General features: G+C 39.8%; 1 protein-coding gene across 1 annotated transcript in view; it reads left to right on the forward strand.

Moving 5' to 3' along the window:
* The first annotated feature begins 517 nt into the window (after positions 1–517).
* Positions 518–26045, forward strand: part of LOC129779359 (ALX homeobox protein 1-like) — an 85496-nt gene continuing 59968 nt past the window's right edge. Inside the window, exon 1 of the mRNA XM_055786777.1 lies at positions 518–1434. The gene's annotated coding sequence lies outside the window, so the exon portion shown is untranslated. The remainder of the gene's footprint in view (positions 1435–26045) is intronic.

Below are 26045 nucleotides of genomic sequence, written 5' to 3' on the forward strand. Positions count from 1 at the left end.
ACGAACAATCACAGCAAAGCCTAATCCAAAGCCAAGGAAAAATGAAATCGAAACCAAATCTTCTGTATCATTATCCGGGTCAAACTATCAACACTGATTAAAACTGTATCAAGCAGCAATACTTGAAACGAGTCCTAACACGACCCATCATCGGTACGAGCAACAGCACACCCATTATGAAAATCACTTTTCACACCTCCTCCCCGGCCGTTACCACAGCGACCCTTTGCCCTATTCCATGAGCCAGACAGAGATGGAGGCAATAAAACGAACATCTCTATCATCGCAACATCACCATAAAGTGGCAGAACAAGGATAACATCAGCCCCATCATCACCAACTCGCACACACAGACGCAGCTAGTGGCTATATTTTCCGCCCACACTCCCATCCCGGAGCCATGCGATGGGAAGTGAGCGTAGCGAAGCCAAGAGATCCTTTCATCGTCACAGTACATTTTTATCCTCGCCAGCATCCGTTCTCTCGCGTTTATATAGCGGAAAAGTATCGCTGTGAATATTGGATCTTGATTGGATGGTATGGCTTTGCAGTGGCAGTGAAATTAGACGCAACGCAACTTTCCGTCGGGTGTTTTGATTCACCCCACAGGATATCGCGAGAAACGTGAGATCCGTCGGGCGGCATTCAGAAAATCCCGCGACGCTTTATGTATCTCGGAAGCGAATTTTCCCCCCGGGAAAATCCAGTTACGGCCCATTTGCAGCATATTTCAAGTGTCCCTGTTCGAAGAGTGTGTGTGCGCGCGTGTTAGTGAGTTAACGTCGAGTGTACAACACTCAATTTGATTACTTTCTATTATTATAATCATTACACAAACATCCAATTGAGTGAACGTGTTAAGGAGCGGAATGGGGGTGGGATGTTATCCCAGCCGGTGAGGATTTCGTGTATGGTGGATGTTAAATGAAAATTGTCACTGCTTGGAGTGCAACTGTGGCGAATGTCATTATCGTTTGGTGAGCCATACAAGCTGGTTCAGCTCCAGGATTCTTGCAGTCGAACCGAGACTTGTCCTCCGCGAGTCGACGGACCAAGTGGTAATGTTGCAGTGAATAAATGTTGGGACTGTTTAACTAAAACGGTTTTGCTAGCAGTGGGAGCGTTGGGGATTGTGTAAAGGATACCATCACGTTGCAGACTTACTGTGTAGCAAGAGTGGATTACATATGGCAGAAAGTTCGCAATGACTGCAGATAGTTGTTTTCTCGAAGCGACAAACGTGCATACGTGGATAAATTGTTAATGATACAGTGGAATTCAATTTAAACTTTTATTATATCATTTCGGTGAACTGTTGTCAACGAAAGTTCGAATAGTGCAATGCGGATGGTGCTTTTGGAATAAGTAAATGTTGTTATTTTGTTCCGCAAACCAACAATCGCCACGTAAATAAAATAACTGCGAACAGATAAGGTGAAGTTTTTGAATTCATTTATTTAATTTACTTTTCATAGCATGCTACCCATTGAAATTGGCAAGAACACTTTAATCTACATAAAATCCTTACAATTTTAAATAACCGTCTGATTCCAACAATAAATCTCTATTATCGCATGCAAGGAGGTCCATCCGTAGTATAAATACCAAATTAACTCAACATTAGAGGTTCCAAAAATACATTTAACTCTCCTATACTAGCGCGTAAAATCGTAACTCGTATACTTATAGACTGTGTGTGTCTCTGTGATATTGCTATTGTGTATTTTTAGGCGTTATTAATATTTGTTTAAATAAATATCTTTTTCTTTGAATGAAAAAACTACAGAAAATATATTTTCTTTAACTTCATTTAGTTTTAATAGTCATTTCATCCAATCAATCTTATTTACTTGCTATCTGTCAGACCTATGCACAACTATGCAAAAGTGAAATTTAGAATGGAAAACTGATACGTTTGCAAATCCGGGGGCTGTTTTTTAAAATAGTTTTCATACGTTTGTCTGCTCTCAGTCATCACAGCAAGGAATCATACTAAATACTTTATCCAACCATATGTAATGCACTGCGTTTCACAACTAAAGAACCACTATTTTGTTCTGAGTTTCCAGAGATATGTAAGAAGTCGGTTGAATTGAAGTATATAGTGTAGGATATAGTAACTATCATCATTTAAAAGACTGGCCATTTGAAATTTATTGTTGTGTTCAGGCGCAAAACAACCAAAAAACTAAAATTCCAGTGTTTCATAACTATACAAATAGATGGAAGAAACTCTCACTCTTTTACTAAATTAACGTCAATTTCACATTAATTACAATAAGTTTTTGAACCCTTATGTGGTTTAACATAAGATCTATAGGGAAAAACGTACTTTTTCGTTTATTTCTCGCCATCCTCACAAGCTTCGAGATAAAAATTTGAAAAAAATACTGAATGCGCATCTTACTACCCCCAAACCAAATCATCAGGTGTATGGATGATATTGTATAGGGTACTAAATAAAAACATTTTGACAGTAGTACCATATATTTGAGTTCATAGGATCTATGGTGAAAAATGCACCTTTTCGTTTTTTCACGCCATTCTCAATAGCTTTGAGACAAAAATATGGAAAAAAAATACTAAAAGTTCATCTTATTGAGGTGTATCGATCAATATTTTCAAACAATTTTTTTATCAAAAATTCAAATACTAAAAAGAAATTAAAGTAATTTTTATTTTTATTTCAAATTATTTTTTTTTATTTTGAGATTCAGTACTACTCTAGTTTGTATTCAAATTTCTTCCTACGTCTATTTTAGGTATATGTGTTTTTTTTACAATTTTTAGAGTGTTTGTTGCGGTACAAAAAAAATATATATATTTTCAGGCATTTCGTAATTTTGAATTAAAAAAATATCACTTTGAGACCCACTTTTGCTTTAATTTTGATTTAAATGCGTTCGTATGTGTTGTTGTTTCCACATGTAGCGTATTTTTTTCTTGGATTTTTAAAAGGATTGCGCGAAAAAAAAATATTTTTTTTACCTTCGGGCATTTTTAATTTATTTTGAATTTAGAGCTCTAATATTTATTTAAATTTTATTTTTCATATGTCTAAATTTTGTCGGTATATTTAGAGGATTGCGCTGTATAAAGATTGTTTTTCCCGTATCTTAAAATATATGAGATTATCTTTACATTGGATTGGTTTACCAAATTCATAGGAGTCAGCAGTACGATAGACTCTGTGAGAAAAAATAAAGTCCTTGTTGAAAAAGATCATTCTTGGTAAAATAATTGATTTCATGAAAATAAAAATAATAATGCAGACGATGGGAAAAATTATTTTTTTGTTTCACGATGCTCTTAAAAAGTTCGCCACATGTAGAAAAAAAGACACATACGAACGCATTTAAATAAAAATTAGAGGAGAAATGGGTCTCTAAGTTATATTTTTTTTTAATTTCGAAATGCCAGAAAATTGATAAAATTTTTTTGGACTGCCCATTTAATTTTTTTTTATTATTAGATTCTTTAAAGTAAAGGTGTTTGAAGATATATTTTTTTCCCCATTTATTTATTTAAGGCGCATTAGCATTTTAGCTGTAACAGAGCCGAATTTTAATCGTGTACATGTCACATGGTTATCATATCTATAATTAGCACATTACACAGTTGCCATTCGCCAGTATTTCTTCTATACCATTACACATGGTACATTAAGACAGTAGCCATTTAGGCGTAAGAGTATTCTTTCTGTTCTTCCATTATCCAGTTGGACCACCGGACAGCGGAGACAGTTGATTGATCATTGTTGAGTTATTTATAGAACAGTAGCCCGATGTGTCTGGCAGAGCAGAGCAGTTGTATGGATGAATCGATCTTATTTCGACCGTGGATCGATCTCCATCGCTGATGATTGTTGCGTGGACGTAGCTATTCTGTAACAACACAAAGATGGTCAATGAGGGCCCTGAGTTTTGAACTCACGATCGATCTAAGCGAACGCGCAACCAATGTGGCTACGGAGACCCCCTTTTGAAGATATTTATCGATACATCTTAGTAAGATGTACTTTCAGTATTTTTTCTTATTTTTGTCTCAAAGCTATTGAGAATGGCGTGAAAAAATTCGGAAATGTGCATTTTTCACCATAGATCCTATGGTGTACCATATAAGAACTGAAATATATGGTACTAGTACCAAAATGTTATATTTAGTACCCTATACAATATTTCCCATACAGCTGGTGATTTGGTTTGAGGGCACTTTTTACTCCTATACCCGGCCAGGCCCTTACCCAAATATCACATTGTTTTTGAATTAAAAAACAGCAGTAAATGATTCTGAAGTACTTAGTTGTACTTCTGACTGTTCATTCGTGTTGATGGTAAGCTACCTAAACCAGTTCTTTTTGAGAAAATTCTCCCCAAACCATAAAAATCTCATCTCCACGAACTAATGTGGAAGCTATTCCCATGGATTTCACTATTTTAGGAGTACTTCTCTGATAAAGAGAAATTCAACTTGAATAGAATTTGGGGCTGTCCACATACCACGTGGACAACTTAAGGGGGGGGGGAGGGTAGGAGGTACGAAAATGTCCACGCTTGTCCACGGTGAGGGAGGAGGGGGTTTAGATAATGTCCACGTGAACACATAAAATGAATATTTCTGAAAATACAATATAATCAAAAATGAATGAAATCTGCTCTGCATTTTCATCGAGTTTCAATTTTGCCGCTCCTTATGTGTACTCCGTATTTATCAATAAAAGACCATATTTTGACGTGGGACTACGTTTTACCGGAGTATATGGAGGTGAAATGAAAACCTAAACACAAAACATGCAGGAAAAATGAAAGATTCCGAATGCTTATAACTCGAACATTTCTTTATAGATCGGAAAGATGTTTGCATCAATTGATGGGAAATATTTCCACGGGTCTATCACAATTAATAAAATGTTATGTTCCATGAGATAAACAGTTGAATAACTGTAAAATGTCAAGCGTTTTTTTTTTTATCCAGTTCATTTATTTGTAAGGCTCAATCGCATAAGCTTTGCGGAGCCGCTAATTCAAGGTTTGTTTATACAAAGTTTCAACTAATTTCTATGTTTAGTAGGATTCGACCGAATACTCGCGGTTTACTCGAGGTTAAAAGGGCAACATTTTTGTGGGACGGGTCAGGTTAGGGATATGGATATGAGGTATCGTTGTCTCAACCGAGAGTTGCCGCACGCACTGTAGCATTGTGCATAATGACCAGTGATAGCATCTGGTGTTCGACTATCTGTCGAGGGTGGGCGACGGTGAGATGGGGGGACAAGACAAACAAACTAATAACGAAAAAGAAAAATACAAAAGCATTAAATACTTATACTAGACCGTTTCACAAACATATAGATCAACTGCATATAGCAGATGTCGCGAGTTCCCAACACGTCTCTAACAGGAACATAGGGTTGTCTTCCTTGGACCTCAAGGGCATTCAAAAGGTACTCTCTGGCTGCGTAATTATCCGTACATTGCCAAACTGCGTGATCGATGCCATCGTAACCGTTTCCACACCGACAGACGTTCCTTTGAACAAGATTTATTCTGTGGAGATGCACATCTAGCGAGTAGTGGTTGGACATAAGTCTACTCATTACACGAATGAAGTCACGACTTACGTCCAAACCTTTGAACCACGCTCTCGAAGAAACCTTTGGAATAATTGAATATAACCACCGCCCAACACTTCCAGTGTCCCAATCGGTTTGCCAACTCAAGAGGGAACTCTGACGCAGTAATTGGAAAAATTCATCGTATGAAATCTGTCTATCAAACAATTCGCCTTCCTGGGCACCCACCTTTGCGAGAGTGTCCGCCTTCTCATTGCCAGGAATTGAGCAATGAGAGGGGACCCAAACAAAGGTTAACTTATAAGATCTTTCGATCAGTGCACTCATCTGCTGCCTCACTTTTGCGAGGAAATAAGATGGGTGCCTACTAGTTTTCATCGACTGGAGAGCCTCAAGCGAACTGAGACTATCCGAGAAAATGAAGTAATGGTCTGCAGGCTTGTTGGAGATCATCCCCAATGCGAAGTCGATTGCTGCCAGCTCAGCAACATAAACGGAACAAGGTTCCTGCAGTTTACGGAAGGCGCTTGAATTTTCATTGAAAACACCGAAGCCAGTGGATCCATTGAGGCGAGACCCATCAGTGAAGTATCTTTTCATGCAATTGACTTTTTGGTACTTTCGGTTAAAAATATGGGGAATGAAAGTTGGTCGAAGCTGATCTGAAATCCCAAGTATTGCTTGTTTCATCGACAGATCGTATTCAATTGAGGAACTGCTGATGGTGAAGTGAGCACGGTCTGGAGTAAACGATGGAAGACAAATATCTGATGAAATATAGTGATGATAAATTCTCATAAACCGAGATTGTATATTTAGATGAAGCATTTTTTCAAAGTTTTCAATCACAAGTGTGTTCGTGACACCGCATTTCACCAGTATTCTGAGAGAAAGTTCCCAGAATCGGTTCTGTAGAGGAGTTACTCCGGCCAGAACCTCGAGACTCATGTTATGCGTTGAGTGCATACAGCCGAGAGCTATACGCAGACAATGATATTGAATTCGTTCCAATTTTAGAAGGTGACTTTTAGTTGCTGAGAGAAAGCAGAAAGAGCCATACTCCAGAATAGATAGAATAGTTGTTTTATAAAGCGTTATGAGACCTCCCGGATGAGCTCCCCACCACGTGCCGCAAATCGAGCGGAGAAAGTTGACTCTTTTTTGACATTTTTGCTTCAAATACGTAATGTGGGTATTCCAAGTGCATTTTGAATCAAACCAGACACCAAGGTACTTGAAGGTCAATGATTGGGTAATGTTTCTGCCCAATAGCTTAAGTTGCAATTGGGCTGGGGACCGCTTTCGAGTAAACACTACCAGTTCTGTTTTCTGCGGCGAGAATTCTATCCCTAAGTTCCTTGCCCAAGAAGACAAGTTATCTAGGGAATTTTGCAATGGTCTTTGCAAGTTTTCGGTATGGGGACCGCTGACGGAAACCACACCATCATCTGCAAGTTGTCTTAGCGTGCATTGTTCTACCAAACAACTGTCAATATCTTTCACATAAAAATTATAAAGAAGAGGGCTGAGACATGAGCCTTGGGGTAGACCCATATAACTATTTCTGGAAGTTGTCAGCTGTCCGAGGGTGAAGTTCATTTGCTTTTCTGACAACAAATTGTACAAGAAGTTATTCAAAATTCCAAGAAGTCCACATCTGTTCAGATTGTCTGACAGAATTTCTATGGAAACTGAATCAAAAGCTCCCTCAATATCCAAGAATACTGAAGCCAGTTGCTCCTTGTGCGCAAAGGCCAGTTGAATATCTGTAGAAAGCAACGCTAGACAATCGTTTGTTCCTTTGCTCTTGCGAAACGCAAATTGTGTACTTGATAGCAAATTATTTGTCTCGATCCATTGATCGATTCTTCGAAGGATCATTTTCTCCAGCAATTTTCTAATGCACGAGAGCATAGCAATCGGACGGTATGAGTTATGGTCAGACGCTGGTTTTGCCAGGCTTTTGAATTGCTATCACTCTGACCTGTCTCCATTCGGGTGGCACAATATTGTTTTCTAGTAGGGTATTGAATAAGTCTAGCAAGCGTCTTTTCGCGATATCGGGAAGATTTTTTAGAAGAACGAATTTAATCATATCGCTTCCGGGTGAAGAGTTGTTCGATGAAAGAAGAGCCATAGAAAATTCCAGCATTGAGAATGGTCTGTCCAGAGGTCCACCGCTCGGAGACGTTTCTCGAAGAATATGTTGGGCTGGAACTGAGTCTGGACAGACCTTTTTAGCGAAATCGAATATCCATCGGTTGGAGTATTCTTCACTCTCGTTGGTAGATGAGCGGTTACGCATGTTGCGAGCTACCCTCCACAAGGTGCGTATTGAGGTTTCACGAGAAAGACCTTCGATGAAATTGCGCCAGTAACCGCGTTTTGTTGCTTTAACTAATTGTTTCAGCTGTATTTCAAGCTTTGAATATTCCTCGAAGTGTGTGGATGTTCCATGTCTGCGAAAAGCTTTGAAAGCATCAGATTTTTTCAAATACAATTTTGTGCATTCATCGTCCCAGCCAGGAGTGGCTGGTTTTCTTTTAAATGAAGCACTTGGAACTTTTCTTTTTTGTGCTTCCAGTGAGCTTTTATACAATAAATCGACGAAGAATCGATATTCTTCCAATGGTGGAAGTATATCTATTGATTCGACACCGATTGTTACCGCCGTTGCAAAATTTTGCCAGTCGATGTTCCTTGTTAGATCAAATGGAACTCGAGATGGTTCAGTGGATTGCGGGCTACACTTGATTGATATATTGATTGGCAAGTGATCGCTACCATGGGGATCATTGATGACCTTCCACTGACAATCTAATGATAGCGAGTTTGAGCACAAAGATAGATCGAGTCGGCTTTCCCGAGCCGGAGGTTTTGCAATTCGTGTCACTTCACCAGTGTTCAAGATAGTCAAGTTGAAATCGTCACATAAATCGTAACAAATAGCCGCCCTAGCGTCATCATAAAGATCGCCCCACCCAGTACCATGGGAGTTCATGTCACCCAAAATTAGAACTGGGGTTGAGAGAATCGAAATTAGATTCCAAAGTTGACTACGGCTAATGGAAGTATTCGGGGGAACGTATACTGAAGCTATGCAAAGTTCTTTATTCTTTGCAGTTATTTGACAAGCGACGATTTCGACGTCTGATAGAGCTGGGAGAGGAATTTTATAGAAAGAGTAGCACTTTTTGATCCCTAAAAGTACTCCTCCATAGGAATCATCTCTATCCAGGCGAATAATATTAAAATCGTGGAAGTTGAATTCTGTGTCAGAAGAGAGCCATGTTTCGGAAAGAGCGAATATATCACAATCATAATTTTGAAGTAAAAATTTGAACGAGTCTAGTTTAGGCACTAGACTACGGCAGTTCCATTGTAGCACATTGATCATATCTTCTACTACGTTAGATGAATTATCCATCGAAAGATATGATTGATGCAAGGAGGGGCCATGAAGCAGTCAATTGCTTAAGATAAGACTTTAAAGATGGAAGCAAGGCAGAAATAAGGCTTCTGAGGGGGTCTTGAATTTTGAACGTGTTTAGTATGAAGTCCACAATGTCCGAAAAAGCTATCAATCCTCGATTAGACGCGAATTTTCTACGAGAAGATCGAGGAGCAGCGTTTTTATTTCTCTTTTCTCTGGGTAATGACGTAAAATCCTGGCTGCAACCAGGAACTGGCTGAGAAGGAGCCTTCGGATTCGTTTTTTTGCTACTATTACCCTTGGAATTAGACAATCTTCCGAGGGTCATTTTAGCTTTCTTATGGTGCACCATTGGTGAAGAGAGCTTTCTTTTTGATGATTCATCCTTTATTGAAGATTCTGGTGCAGCCGAAGTATGACCCTCATCAGAATCAGAATCCGATTCTTGAGATGACAAAACCGAAAATTGGTTTTCATTTTGAGCGGCTGATGTGGTCTTTAGCGTTTCAGCATAAGTTGGAGCGTCCAGCGATAGAACGCTTCACTTTATCGGAGTGCTGTTTGTACCTTGGGCACTCTTGTAGAGGGTGAGGATTCTCGCCACAGTGAATACATTTTTCCACTGTTTGAGTGCAAGAATCCTCACTATGTTTATCGCCACATTTGCCGCAGTGGCTAACCGAGTGTCCCAACTTTTTACATTTGGTACAATTATAAACCCGCGGTACAAACAGGCGCACTGGGAAAAAAACATTTTCTACTTTCACATAGTTTGGGAGAACAGAACCTGCGAAAGTAACTCGAAAAGAGTGCGAGGGCTTATAAACTTTTTTATTTTCTTCCAAAGATGCTGAATGCAGATTTCTAACATCCAGGATCTTTACAAGATCTCCAATCATCGAGTTTTTGAAGGAACCCGACGCTTTTTTTAGTTCATCGACACTCAGACTCGCGTCGGTTACTACGCCTTCTATCTCCACTTCTCGAGAAGGGATGTAGATGTGATACTCCCTGTTAAAAACTTCGTGGTCAACAATCTTGTTGGCCACATCAAAAGTCGGTGCTTCTACACGCAGTTTGTCCGGTCTCTCTTTATGTATCGAGACGCCCTTATAATTACGCAGCAAATCTCTTGAAATATCAAGAGTTCTCAAAGCTTTTTCCTTGGGCCGAAAGAAAACAACCCATGGTGCCTTCGAGGACTGTTGATAATAACGCGTCCGCGCAACATTGGCATCAGCAGATGTCATAACGGTTGCGCAGACCTATGAAAACGAAAAAAAAAAATCGCACGCACACACACACAACTCACACGCACACACTCGCGCAAAAACTCAACTTAAAACTAACTTAGACTAAAAACTAACTTAAACTAAAAACTAGCTCAAATCAAAAATCTTCTTGAAGAAAAACAATAATTTCGTAAAAAAAAAATTATATAGATAAATAAAAACTCAATAAAAAAATTTAGTCTGATGAGTTCGAAAAACTTGAACAACCCTATTCAGGGAGCTATACAACGCTGCACGCTACGGTATAAGCACAATAGCGAGACGGTAAAAACTATTCTATTGTACTTCTCTGTTTGATGTTTGGTGAAGATACAAATGTGACGCTCAATGGAACCAATTCACAGAACACCGGTCCAGCGCCGCTGGAGAGGTGCTGCTTCCTCGCTGTTCCGGATGCGTTGGCGCTTAACTTGTCACCAATGGGCGAAAGAAAAAAACAACAACCAAAAATCACTTTGGCGGAGGGGGGAAAAAAACTTTCCAGCTTCGATATTGTAGCGGAGGACGGACAATGTGTGTCCGTCTCTTGCAAATAATCGACGAGGAATGAATGTCAAGCGTTATCTAAACGCCCTAACTACCAAGTTCTGATTGGCCCAATTTACGGGTTCCCCAACACAGAATTCAGAATCAATGTACCTGTGGGGATCCGCTTTAAAAATATACATGCGAGTAGGGGGTATTTTTGTTCCCACCGAGCTGTGTTTCCTTAACACGGACTTCTAAATCAATGTCCCTGGGGGAATCTGCATTGTAAATATATGCAAGCTGCGAGTACTTTTGTACTCGGTTGTATTTGTGCAGACCGGAATATCTAAAACGTACTTCTAAACTGAGAGGCATGAGAAAATCGTCATTTCAGATATTAGAAGTGAATGAACTTTCGCGATTCCAGAACTACGTACACATGAGAGATGCTATAATTTCAGAGGGAAACGTCAAATACAATGATCGTTTGACAATTCTTCCGCTCATGTAGAACATAATCTATTACAATGCCTGAATTGATCTTACATGGTAACTGTTCAAACTTTTTACCTACAAAGCAATTATGTTGAATACAATTGAATTCGAAAAATGTTTCATTCAATCGATAAATTTAATCAATACAATACAAATTCTTACAACAACTGTTTACAACAACAATTTAAGACAACTGTAGTCCCACGTCAACCTTGAGGTTATATCATAAATATAACTCACCCATTTTTTCATATCGTTGAACTGTTTCGCTGAAATGCGTATTCTGAGAGTAACGCACATGAACTGAGAGCGATGAACTTATTTACATTCCGCCAGGACGAAGACACCATCAAAGAATTTTAGAATATTGTAATTTGAAAAATGCACGACATAGTTTTCTTAGGTACGGGTTTGTTGTTGTATCTATCTTTCAAGAACTCCAAAGGTGATGAACCAAAGGAAAATGAACAACGAATTACCTGGTGAAGCTTGGTTACGTAGAACGCTACAATATTTCGATTCCAAACTATTGCATCTTGTGTCTGGTGAGATTGGAAAGGAATTCGGATTTATGTGCTTCTACACAGCTTCGATAAATTCTAACAAGTACTGCTTATAACTAAACGAAATTAAAGTCAGCGATCCAGAACAAACTAACAGAATTAGACAATAAGATAGACCTCGTATTCCACCGGACAATGTCAAATCTCATTCTCTTTGACAGTCCGGCCGAAAATGTTATGTTTCCATAAGGTGTGCTATTTAACCCGTCCAGATATTGCTCCTTCTGGTTATCAATTGTTCGGGCCACTTTTCGTGAGCGCAATAATTTCGACTCATAGAACAGCATGAAAAAGAACCTTGCCCAGTAGCCGCATGAATTATTCTAAAGGAAGTTGATTGACTAATTTTCATCAGCGAAGCACAACTAAATCAACCCATTTCTGGAGCAAAAAATCACGGGTGATAAAAATGGGAAAACTACGATATCGTTCGCAAAAGATCATGGGATAAGCAAGACAAACCACTAAAAATATCATCAAAGCCTTGACTCCAAAAAAGTGACGCTGTGTTTATGGTGGAACTGGAAGCGAATCTTCAATCATGAGGAGTTACATAGCCAAAAGGTTAATTCAGTGTTGTGCGGTTCACACCTGGATAGTTTTCACGAGGCGATTATGGAAGAAACCACCAAAATCGATCAACAGAAAAGTGTCACATAAATCTCTGATGACGCGCTTAAAAAATAGGGCGATTAGTTGGGAAGCTGTGATGGATCCACGGTATAGCCCAGACCCTGCAAACATCTTTGCGATCTATTAAGAAATGATCGAGTTATAAGCGCTCGAAATCTTCGATTTTTTCCTACTTGTTCAGTGCCTAGATTTTCATTTTACCCCCTAATCTTCCGGTTAGACGTAGTCTTACTTCAATAAAAATTATTCAGAAATTAAACAGAAAAACGCGGATACTTTTCAAATGACCCAATATATTCGAATAATTGTGTGTCTATAAGAGTGATGCTTTGGATTTTCTCCCTGAACCATATTACGGGTAGTGGTAACTATATTGCCACCATCGATTTTATTTTTTCTCTTATTTAACAATAAATTATTATTTCTAGCCTAACTGTGGTAACTAGTTCTGATATCTAGCAACGTGCCTGATTTTTTTTGGGCGCGGAAAAAATTAAAACTATTCATTTTGGAGTCATTTTCGTGTTAACAACTCCCAATTTGGAGCAGCAAGCGCAAATTTCCCGAAAAGTCGTTGAAAAACAGTCTGTTTGTTTAAGTTTTCAATACATATGAACTGTTAAGGACCTGCTGAGTCTGATAATGAATTTTATTAATTGTTTTTGTTCAAACTAACATCAAAAATTCAAATATAAGAAAAAAACTTTTTTACTATCAAGTGCTTACCGCTAGACGGGCAGGTGACAACTAAACTGACACCAATTTTTTCAATGTTTTTAATTGTTTTGTTAATTGAAAAAAATCCTTTGTGTATTTCAGCATGTCAACATGTCGCTGTTTTATTATTTGCGTTGATTAAATACCTAGTTCTCACAGTCCGTTAGAGGGTTAAAGCCGGCACGAGTTCGTACCTCAAATTTTCCAAGACTTACGAGGTTGAACAGAAAGATCATTGGTACATGAAGCCAGCGATCACGATGCAGGTTCATTGTTCATTTGAGCCGCCATTTGTGTTGTCTACAAACCAACACTACATAATTTAACACGACATTCTTATAACTTGAATAGCATGACCGATATCGATTTTTTTTATAACTGCTGCTTTGTTCCGTAATTCCAATAATCATTTTGTAATGAAGCCCTAGATTTCTTTGTCGGATTTTTTTGAAAGCATATACAGCTCAACCAACTTACGTTGGTTAATAATTGAGTATGATAATAAAGAATTCCCGTGGATAGATTCACAAGTAAATTTTTTATGTGGATTGTAGCGGTGAAAACAATCTGACAACATAAGTGGAATTTGGAAGAAACTAAATAGCGATACAAATAACTTTTCGGGGAATGTTGGAAAACAAATAAATGAACTTAACACAAACCGTTATTATTAATTAAGCTAACATTTTTATCCATAAAACTATAAAATAGAAAATAGAAGCAATCCCAAAATGAAATTTAAGCGAGGTTCAATTTTATTTTGATCTTTTTAGAAATAATTGGTGTAATGTCCACGTGGACAACAGGGGGAGAGGTATAGGAAAAGTCCACGTTTGTCCACGGTGGGGGAGCGGGGTGTTCGAAAACATGATTTTTCTGTCCCCGTGGTATATGGACAGCCCCTTCTTCATACTAGATGGACTTACGGAACGTGTCATGTAATTTTTCAACTCGTAACTTTGCAGGTGACAGTTTGATGGTTCGAGGGAAATATTTTCAAAACGGCCTGGTTCATTTAGCTTTTCATCAACACCAATGTACAGTAAGAAGTGCAATGAAGTAACAGTTCGGCTGAAAAGTTTATAAGGTAACACAGTGAAACCATTTTTTTTGCACAATTCAATTTTGTTATTCAACATAATTGCCTTCGAGAGCGATACAGCGATTATAGCGATCTTGCAACTTTTCGATACCATTTTTATAGTACTCTTTCGGGTTTTCCAAAATAGGCCTCAGTTTCGGTAATCACTTCAGAAATTTAAAAAATCGGAAATTTTATAATATTTGACAACTCTGGCATCTTCATGTCATGGCTTCGTTTTTGGACGACGAAGAAGAGTAAGAGGCCTGTTGTCTGATCTTATCTTAGATTTCGCAGACGCAATATTTTTTCGTTTCACCATTTTTTTCATTACCTGTCACGATTTGCTTCACAAACGGCGTGCTTTTTTTTTGTGTTTATAGAGCGAATCACAGAATCAATCGATTTGTCAAATTGGGTGGAACCCATACATTGTAGTGATTAATGTCATCAAGTTTCATCTGATGCTCACGAGCGGTGGTTTTAGATATTTGTAGTGAATTTATTAATTCATGCATCGTGAATTATTCCTGATCAGTGCCTTGCTTTGTTCTACAGTCATTAACACTTCCGACTTCCATTTGTTCCGATTGATGGCGCATGGCTTAGTTCATTCTCACGAAGAAACCAAACATTGGGTAGATTCGGGGATCAATTCGAAAGACATGAAATCCTATGCTGACATTAAATTGCCTTCTCCAGTTTGCTGCCACTATCGACCAGTATTCCTGTTTAGTAATCTTTAGGTCCGAGGAGATTTTATATCATTTGGAGGGTATTATTTGTGCTGGGCATTTTTGAGGAGCGTTTACAATTGTTTTCCAGCTCAACGAACTGGTATTGTAATCATTTTATTCAAAACATAAAATGTTTGAGAGTTATATGATTTTTTATTATTGATCCGAAAACTTGTTTCAATAGCTTAATAATTGCTCAATGAAATCGAAATCAAAAATCTGTATAAAAACTAATGCCCGCTCGGAGACCCTTTTTAAGAACGTCGTTTGATGTTTACTGAAACAGACACGGTTTAAGTAGCCTCGAACGACAATGAAACGCTGGGTATTTCCGAAGAAGAATCGTTTCCACCTTTGAGCGTTCATAATTTATTTTTCGAAAGATGAAATGTCTAAAAGCTATATGCTTGTTATTTATTGATTGCTAAGCCAACGGTAGTCCTACGTCCCCTTTACGGTTGTATCACAGATATAACGCACTTCTTGTTTTTCGCTCTTTAGCAAGTGATCCCGTGCTTCCTTCTCATTGGTTGGTGAAAAAAGTTCGCAATAATTCGCGTGAATTAAAAAGTTTTACGACTATGATATCATATGAACAAATGTCAGAATTACATCAAACGCCTACTGTGATTCAATACACTGTTATTGCAATATAAACAATTTTTTAAATTGTATGCAAAAATAAAATTTATTGGGTTGGGGAAAAAGAAATGTCGTATATTATCAATATATGGCAACACTTAAACATATCTTGTGTTGTACTTATCGCATCGGGTCGGCTATTTAAAGACGACAATCTGTGCTACAAGTGTCGTTTTGACAGTGTTGTGATTGTCCTTTTCAGTCTCAAGTTATAGCGCGTCAAAGATGGAGTCCACCAAGCAAGAAATTCGCCATATTTTACGTTTTTACTACCTGTGAGGTAAAACTGCAACGAAGGCGGCCGAAAAAAAATCGTGTAGTTTATGGACCCGATACTGTAACGATTCGCACAGCACAGCGTTGGTTTGATCGATTTCGTTCTGGTGTAGTGGCTGTCGAAGATACACGCTGTACTTGTGGGCCAATCGTTGTGGAAAACGTTAAAATCGTTGAAATCATCCAATTAGACCGGCATGTGAGCACTCGCTCGATTGGCCAGGAACTGGGTATATACCCTAAAACCGTTTGGAACCATTTGCAGAAGATTGGATTCCAAAAAAAGCTGGATGTATTTATGGGTGCCACACGAGTTGACGCAAAAAAATCTTTTAGACCGAATCAACGCCTGCGATGCACTGCTGAAACGGAACGAACTCGACCCATTTTTGAAGAAGATGGTGACTGGTGATGAAAAGTGGATTCACGTACGACAACCTAAAGCGAAAAAAGTCGTGGTTGAAGCGCGGTGAGCCGGCCCAAACCATCGCCAAGCCCGGATTGATGGCCAGGAAGGTTTTGCTGTGTGTTTGGTGGGATTGGAAGGGAATCATCCACTATGAGCTGCTCTACTATGGCCAGACCCTCAACTCGGTTCTCTACTGTGAGCAGCTTGACCGTTTGAAGCAGGCGATTGACCAGAAGCGGCCAGAAATTATCAATAGGAATGGTGTTGTTTTCCACCAGGACAACGCTCGGCCTCATACATTTTTGATGACCCGCCAGAAGCTACAGGAGCTCGGATGGGATGTCCTATTGCACCCACCGTATAGTCCGGACCTGGCCCCAAGTGATTATCATCTCTTCCGGTCTATGCAAAACGCTCTTGGTGATACTAAGTTGACCTCAAAAGAGGCTTGCGAAAACTGGCTGTCTGAGTTTTTGGCAAATAAGGTGGGGGTGAGGGGGGGGGATTATAAGAGGGGATAATGGGGTTGCCTTCTAAATGGCAACAAGTTTGCGAACAAAACGGCGCATATTTGACTTAAATTGGATAATTTTAAGTATGTTATATAAAGCGTCAAATTTCAGAAATAAGACGTTTCATTTTCCCCAACCCTATATATAAACATAATTATTTAAAACAGCACTTTCGTGTATATGAATGTATTTCTGTTGTACACATATTCGTTTGTTAGTATCATAAGTTTTCCACACATGGAGTAGCGTGAAAAAAAAGACACTACGGCATTTTCAAAATTTTACATTTTTTTGCCCCCGTAAAATTTTTTTTCGGGACTTAAACCCTCATCTATAAGTAGTTTGATCCGTTTGGTCAATCGGTGACTTCAGTTTAATATCTCTGAATTTTTGAAGCGTTTGATGACCAAAATACCCGAATTTAATCCGGATATCACAATCCAGAAAACTCCGTCGTATCACTTGATTTGGATCACGTGGCTTTTTTTTCCCAAGAATAAATAAGGAAAAAATGAAAATACATATTTTGATGATCAACAAATAACGTTTGCATTTGAAGAAATGAACAATTTTCGGATGGAAATCAAAAAATTACAAATGATAAAATAATGGGACATATTTCCCATAAAAAATAATTTTATTGACCATGTTACAATAATATTTCGACGCCTTGTCAGGCGGCCTTTTGGCAATTGACTGTAGCTTTCGCCATTACTGTCGAAAAATTATCATTGGCATGTTTTTCAGTTCTTTCTTCGCTTGATTTATTAGTTTCTCCTCCGTTTTCGCGACGAAATTGTTGGGGTAGACCCTCCACTTCAAGTTTGCCCAGAAATTCTCGATGGGACGTAGGTAGGGGATGTTCTGAGGGCAGGCGAACTTCGGAACAACATCTCTTTTCAAGCAGTTCATCTCCTCCAGCGACTTCTTCGCGTAATGGGCGCAGTGGCGTCTCGTCCACCTGTACAAACTGTTCATAGGACAGGTACACAATCTTCGAAAATTTCATTATTTCACACTTGAAGATGAAGATGAGGAATTATCGAAGGTAAATCGTTTTTAATTTCCATATTATCCCGAATATCCTTTTTTTTCTTTTCTGTTTGTTGAAACTTGTCCACCGTGAAGAATATAATCTGATTAGCAGTAATGACTACCGGGCTCAAACCTTTCATCTGAACCCGCCGTCACACCTTTCTGCATCTTCAAGTGCGACAAGGCAAACGCAATGAGCTATTTATGAAGTTATCACTACTACTAATGCGCTTCCTTGCGTAAAAATTATATTTGAGATTCAAAGTTCTCTGCTGAACGAAACCAATGGAAACGATAGAAAATACACCCACCGTTGAGGATTGAATATATTACACACATGGTCACGCGTCGCCTCTGGAAGGGGGGAGGTCAGGTCCGGTCAAAACATCACATCCTCGTCCGGATGATATTTTCGGATGAAGTAGGAAACTTCCGGCTGCCCCTTTGTGCTACAAATCTCCCCGTTCAGCTTTTGTATCTGGAACACAGCTTGCTGTTCCGATAGGCCGATCTTGACTTACGTTTCCGAATGATAATGTTCATCTCCGCTAAGTATATTTTCACTGTCTGGCACGTTGCTTGGACCTACCGGTCCAAAGCCCAGAACGATTTAGTCATCTTTCTCTCCGCCTTCTGCTTTAGCTTCAGCTGCAGTTTACGATCGCGTAGCTCCGTCGGACGACCAGTATCAGGCTTTCGTTTAATGCTCTCATTCTACTCCAGAAGTGTAAGGATATTATAGATACCGGAACGGGCGTATATGGTGGACTCAAGGTACTTGACGATGTTCACTTTCTTTACAACGGGATTGAGTTCCAAGTACGCACAAGCCATGGAACGCAGCTGCTTTACTGTTTTCGCCATAACTTCCGCAGTTCAACTGATATGAATGTTATTAGACCCTTGCCTTACGATTTAATTTCTCCAACAGCACGGTCCAAACACGTGCCCATCGAGGCGTTCCGCTACTCTGCTAAGCGTGTGTATCTCAAATGGGCACCCTATGATGTTCAAATACTTGTTGTGAACTAGCAGTCCCACGAACGTCATACGCCTGAAGCTATGTAATCATTTCACAATTTCATTTCATCAGCACGATGCACCACAAGTAAGGTTCAATGTTTAAAATTTTACTACTTATCCCGAAACCTTCTTGATATACTTTGTATACTTAAAAAAGATGAAAGCTGGTATTAGTGCTCGTGTTAATAACATTCGACTGAAGATAGAAAAAGTTGATGCTATAATTAATTTTTTTTTTCAAACAAAAGTATTATTTTTTGAATTTTAAATGCACAGTGTTGTTTTGTAATAAATTCAGGATGTTCTGAAATCATTCAGGTAGCCTAACAATTCTAAACATTATCTAATTATGGAAGCTAATTTGTCCAGTTGCGGGCAGTATATGTGGGAATGTATCGACTGGTTGCTTGGTAGAAGCTCACAATACAGAATTCATCACCAATACCACCTGAACCAGATCATAATTTTTTTTTCGGGTGAAGACCGGGTCAGTCGGATTGTTTAAAATGGCCCGTTTTCATCACCCGCCACGATTTGCTTCAAAAACAAATCGATGTAACCATGTTTCAACTGATACACATGAACGGAGATTTTAAACATATGTAGTGAACCTGCTAATTTATTTGTCGTGTCTCACGGATCATTCTTGCAACTGCTTGCTTTACAAACAATTTAATATACATTCTACAAGAAATAAAACATTTTTAAAAATATTTTTTAATAATAATTACTAATAAAAAAAGATGCTTACACGTTCTTACTTCTAAAATTCTTGTACATCGATTGTTATATGTTATTCATATACAGATACAGATTTGGATGTTATTTGCTGCGAAAATGTAATGAAACCTGTATCGTTTTTATTTAACTGTACATAATTTTTGGTCGCTAATATTCCTTTCATCGTTTCCAAATCTGTTTCTAATCTTCGTTTTATTGAGATTGAATTGCGAGAACCTTCGGGCATATGATTCCTCTAGATTATATTTCTTTCACGTCATCTTCAAAATTCAAAAAATGTCGACACTGTACCTTCGAAAATACGTACAGATAAAGTATAATCGAAAGGAAGAATAAGCATTATATAAGCGCGGACCGGGAAGCTTTTGAAAGTAGACTATTATGACAGTTCTCATACACAACCAGCAAAACTCCCAGTATATTTATATGGATTTTTTGACGTAGGACTACGTCTAACCGGAAGATATAGGGGGTGAAATGGAAATCTAGGCACTGAACAAGTAGGAAAAAATGCAAGATTTGGAACGCTTATAACTTGAGCATTTCTCAATAGATCGCAAAGGTTTTTGCATCAATTGATAGGAAATATATCTACGCATCTATCATAACGAATAACATTTTATTTTTCTTGAGATAAATAATTGAATAATTGTGAAATATCAAGCATTGTCAAAATGCACTATGTGCCCATTTTTGATTGGTCCATTTTGTGCTCCTCAAATCGTACCGGCCAAAATGGGCAACCAGAGCAGCAGCGAAATAGAATGAAGCACGATTGGAAAGGAAAAAGAAAAAAATTAACGAAACATTGGTCGCAGTCTCACACATGCGTAATTCTCTACCAGCCAGTCAGCTTAAAAATCCCCGCTCCGCTGCCGTAACGATCATTCTCATTCAAGCCGTACACCACATCGTTTCGCATCAGAACACATCAACAAACCAACCCAAGCAGCCATGTCTGGACATGGTAAAGGAGGAAAATGAAGGGAAAGGCAAAATCCCGCTCGAACCGTGTTGATCTGGAGTTCCCCGCAAGGGTAGCTAAGCCGAGCACGTTAGTACCAGTGCACCAGTCCACCTAGCCGGCGTTATATAGTTTCGGCCTCCGAAGTGATCGAGTTAGCTGGCAAAGCTGCTCGCGACGATAAGAAAACCCGCATTCGGAACAGAACACATTCGGTTCGGTGGACATCAAGACAACAGGCAGTTGCAGCGAGTGGCGAGTGGCAAACGCAATCGCAAAACGGCTTCAGGTAGCAGAAGAAAAAAGACGGGTGGGTAATGTCGGGACATAACCGGAGTGACGTAGGACTATACAAAGGGGACAGCTTTTGTTAAATATATATTTTAAATATATTGTTTTATTTTCTTCTCCTACGTGAATACCTACCTATCTACCTGAAAAATTGATTAGTTTACTGTTTACTCTTTATGAATATGTTGATGGTTCTGAAAAGAACCTTTGGTGTTGTGTTTTTGTTATCACTAGATATTCCCATCTTGTTCGGTTAAACCTTCCTGTTTAGCTATTGCGTTTGCCACTCGCCACAGCTTTCACAGTTGGAAAATTTCTTCCCATCCAGCTTGTGACATGTTGTTCAGTAAATTACATTTAATGCGACGTGCCGGAGAAACACTTTGCCACTCACTGAAACTAATTGTTGCCTTGATGAGCGCCGAACCGAAGCTGCTCTGTTCTTGATGCGGGTTTTCTGATTGTCGTGAGCAGCTTTGCAAGCCAACTCGAGCACTCCGACGGCCGAAGCTCTATAATCGCTGTTAGGTATACTGGTGCTCCGGGACCAACCCGTTCGGCCTAGTTACCCTTGCGGAGCAATCAGTGAATGCGACCAACAGGGAACTGGAGACATGCACGGTTCGAGTGAGACTTTGCCTTTCCCTTAACTTGTCCTCCTTTGTTACGTCCACGATGCCGATGCCGTACAACCACACGGGTTTACGGTTTGAAAGAAAATATAATATTTTTTTGGGGTCCGCGTGTTTTATACTCAAGCGGTACACACTCACAGGATAGAGACAAATCGGCAGACTCAGCCAGAGGGGCGAGTCCAACGAGACGAACGAATGAGCGTTAAAAGGGAGCGATGGCAAAAAAATACATCACATACTGATTTTAACCTCCGACCGAGTAGGTCACGTTTTTTTCAGCTCGGCAGTTTGGCGTTTTGGACAGCGGACTAGGACGTCTCCCCCTGGCGATTCCGAAGGAGTTAACTTTAATTATTTTTAAGTGGCAGCAGAAGGAGAAGCAGATAGCAACGGCTAGTTTCGACCGTTGGGAGCGGGCGCTTGCCGGCAAACCGGAAAAGCGCGCGCTTTTGCGGCGTCACCGACGCCACGCCCCCTTTTTCCTTTGGGCAGTGGTGCCAGTTTCTCTTCTAGTATCGTAGTGATTTTTAACATAAACAAAAAACCAAAAAGAAAACACGCATTACGGACGGTGAAGTGACTGAAGGAAAACAAATTCAAAAGTTTATTCCCCTAAATTGTTCGCGATTATTGGTGGTTTTTGTAAGAGCTCTATAAAAAAAAGTGACAGTGTTTTTCTAGATAATATCCCAAAGTGAAAAGCCCTCATAAGTGTTCTCTCCTTTAAATAATAAATCGATCTGTCGGCTATACCTAGGGGGTAGCCGACAACAGCATGGCTTCCAGTAGCTCCGGGCCTCCGGGAGGCCGGGCTACAAATTTGTACGAGGGTAAACCTACCCAACGTACTGCTCCAAGGTGGGCCGACCCACTGAACGGCAACCTTCAGATCCTGTTACTTCGTGCCACAGGAGAGAACGCGATCCCGACTAACCCGTTCGTCGTGAGTAAGACGATCGCCAACGCTGTAGGAACGAAATACTACACAGCGCGACCGCAACGGGACGACAAAAAGAGGACGCAGTATATCCTTACGGCCAAGGACGAGGATATAATCGGTAAGCTCCTTTTAATCAACAAATTGATCGATGAAACCCCTATCGAAGTAATTTACCACCCTACTCTAAATCAACGTAAATGCGTTGTTACTTGCCGTGATGTAATTGACATCAAGGAATCCGAACTGGTGACAGAGCTTTCCGATCAAGGTGTGATCGATGTCAAGCGAATCACCAGGAAGGAGAATAACATTGTTATCCCAACCGCTACTCTCATTTTGACAATTCGTGGAACTGTTGTTCCCGATTTTATTAACTTCGGATTTATTCGGGCTGGGACTAGAAATTTCTATCCCAACCCAATGCAATGTTTCAAATGCTATAAATTTGGACATACGAGCAAGCGATGCAAACGCGAGAACCCGCTTTGCCGAAATTGTGGACAGGAACATCCAGAACAAAAGGATGGAATTAAAACCTGCAATGCTTCAGCATTTTGCTTGAATTGCCAAGGGGACCATTCCTCTTCGAATAGGAAATGCCCCGTATGGCAAACTGAGAACAACATCACAAAAATAAGAATCGACTATGGTATCTCCTACAAAGAGGCGAAAGAAAGATACAACGGTCAAAATAATGGACCAACTTTTGCAAGTGTTCTGCAAGACAGACTCTCCAACTTGCAAAAGCCAACACCCAGCTGCAATTGCAAATGTAACTGCGCCTCGGCCGCTTCGGCCTCTTCTAGCCGCGAAAGCACACCCCCAATTGACACTACAATCGATACCTCAATGACAGAGTCGACAACTGATAGCTCAACAACTGAATCCGAAAACGAATCAGTCATTTCAATGGACACTTCTGATGTTCCAAACAAAAATAAAAATAAACGGAAAATGGCGAAAGGATCATCTTCTGATTCAGATCAAAAATCTGAAGATGAAATCCAAAATAACAAGGACAAGAAAAGAACAAAAAACGAACAAAGAACTACACCACCAACAAATAACAACACAACACCAACAAAAAACAACAACAACACACATCAAACAAAAAACAACAATAACAACAACAGCAACGCACACTCAACAAAAAACAACACAAACACAACAAACACTCCAAAGACTTCTACACCAAACAAAAACAACACCAATACCTCAAAGAAAGCTTCTCTTTCCAAGGGTAAAGGACCATCGAACTAATTCTCTTTGAATAGTTCAAACATACACACAATTAAGACTTAGGAATTAGAGTTAAAAACACCAACACATTCACTCCAACACAGAAATTCGGGATACAATGGAACATCAGAAGTATCCGACGAAATATTCTAGAACTGAAAATGCTTATTTCAAACTCTAATCCCACAGTCATAGCCCTTCAAGAAACTATGACTCCAAACAACTTCGATAAACACTTCATCTCAAAATATATCACATATTTCAAAGAGGGTCCCAACCCCTCAAAAAACGGAGTTGCAATCGCAATCAAAGATGGCACTCCACATGATCTTCTTCCCATTACCACTGATCTTCAGGCAGTGGTAGTGCGCATTAAACACCCCTTTCCAATCACCGTCGTTAGCATCTACATCACTAATGATTCCGATCCGAACACTCTACGCGGCCAACTGGACCATCTGTTCGCCCAACTTCCCGCCCCAATCATGCTTATGGGTGATTGCAACGCCCACTCATACGCCTGGGGAGGTGCATACCTCGATCGAAAAGGATCCATCATTGAGGATTTCATATCCGACCATTCTCTTCTCCTTCTTAACAACGGCCAACACACCAGAATCCATTATTCTGGTACTACTTCAGCCATCGATCTCACTATAGTATCAGACAAACTATCTTCAAAACTTTCTTGGAACATCCACGATGATACTTGCGGAAGCGATCATTTTCCAATCTTCACTTCCTTCGGCCAAACTTCTCCAGAGTTTTCAACAAGGCCAAGATGGAAATTTGAATACGCTGACTGGGCTGGCTATCAGTTTGACATTGAAAACCGCCTCTCCGCTAAACGAGATTGGACAGCCAAGGAATTCTCCAAAGTTGTCCTAGAAGTTGCAATGGTGCACATCCCCAGAACCAGTGGCATCCCTGGCAGGAAATGTGTCCCATGGTGGTCGCCTCAGCTGAAGGCAGCGATCAAAGGTCGACGTAAGGCCCTACGCAAATTAAGAAAGGCCCATCCGGACAGCCCACTGAGACCCACTCTGCTTGCAGAGTTCCAAAGGGCTCGCAAAGAAGCTAAGACTGCTATCAACACAGCCAAGCACAACAGTTGGGTTAAATTCGTCAGCGAAATTAATCCCAACGCGTCAACAAAGGATTTATGGAGTAAGATTGGCAGGCTTCATGGAAAGAAAAGAAGCAAAGAATATAATCTTCTAATTAACGGTCAATACACCAATGACCGGAAAATCATCGCCGAGGCGTTTGGAGATTTCTTTGCTTCCGCCTCCTCCAATCAAAACTACGACCAAACCTTTCTAACCCACAAAACGGAATGCGAAAGAATTCCCATCGATTTTCATACCGATGTGGAATTTGACTTCAACAAAAACCTCTCCCTCAAAGAGCTCGATTGGGTACTGAACAAAGTCAAACAAGGATCCACAGGACCTGATGACATTAGCTACCCTATGCTTAAGAATCTACCCCATCTCGGGAAAAAAGCACTTCTGAAGCTCCTCAACAAAGTCTGGGACAGTGGAACCCTCCCCAGTTGCTGGAAAGAGGGTTTAATGATCTGTATCCCGAAACCAGACATGAACAACCATCTTCTTGACAATTTCCGCCCCATCACTCTCCTAAGTTGTGTTGGGAAAGTCTTGGAAAAAATGGTCAATCGACGCTTAACGACTTTTCTAGAGTCAAATAAGCTGATTGATCCCAGACAATTCGCCTTCCGTGCGGGAAAAGGTACAGAAGATTGCCTTGTAGCAATCGAAAAAATCCTAGACGACGCAACTGAAAAATTACACCACATTGATATTGTTTCCCTGGATTTATCCAAGGCCTTCGATCGGGCATGGAGGTACCCAGTGCTGAAAAGCCTTTTCGACTGGGGGATTCGTGGGAGATTAGGTCTCTTCGTTAAAAGTTTTCTAGAAAACCGGTCTTTCAAAACCGTTATTAACAACCACCAATCTTCTCTAAAAATCCCAGAAAACGGCTTCCCACAAGGCTCAGCACTTTCACCAACCCTCTTCAACATTGCCATGCAATCTCTATTCGAGATTATCCCGGACCATATAAAGGTCATAGTCTATGCAGATGACATCACTCTTATCTCTACGAGCTGCTTCGGCTTAATTCAGAGAAAGAGGCTTCAAAAAACCTTAGACTCCATCCAAAACTGGGCTCTAAAAACAGGTTTTAAAATTTCCCCGGAGAAATCCAAACACATACATATCGGAAAAGCTCTCAGAAGGAGAACCTATCTTCAGCTCAACAAAATCCCGATCCCTACAATGAGGACATTGAAAATACTAGGGGTTACTTTCGACAAGAAACT

This window comes from Toxorhynchites rutilus, chromosome 3, assembly GCF_029784135.1.
Source record: "Toxorhynchites rutilus septentrionalis strain SRP chromosome 3, ASM2978413v1, whole genome shotgun sequence".
In the NCBI taxonomy this organism is placed as follows: domain Eukaryota; kingdom Metazoa; phylum Arthropoda; class Insecta; order Diptera; family Culicidae; genus Toxorhynchites; species Toxorhynchites rutilus.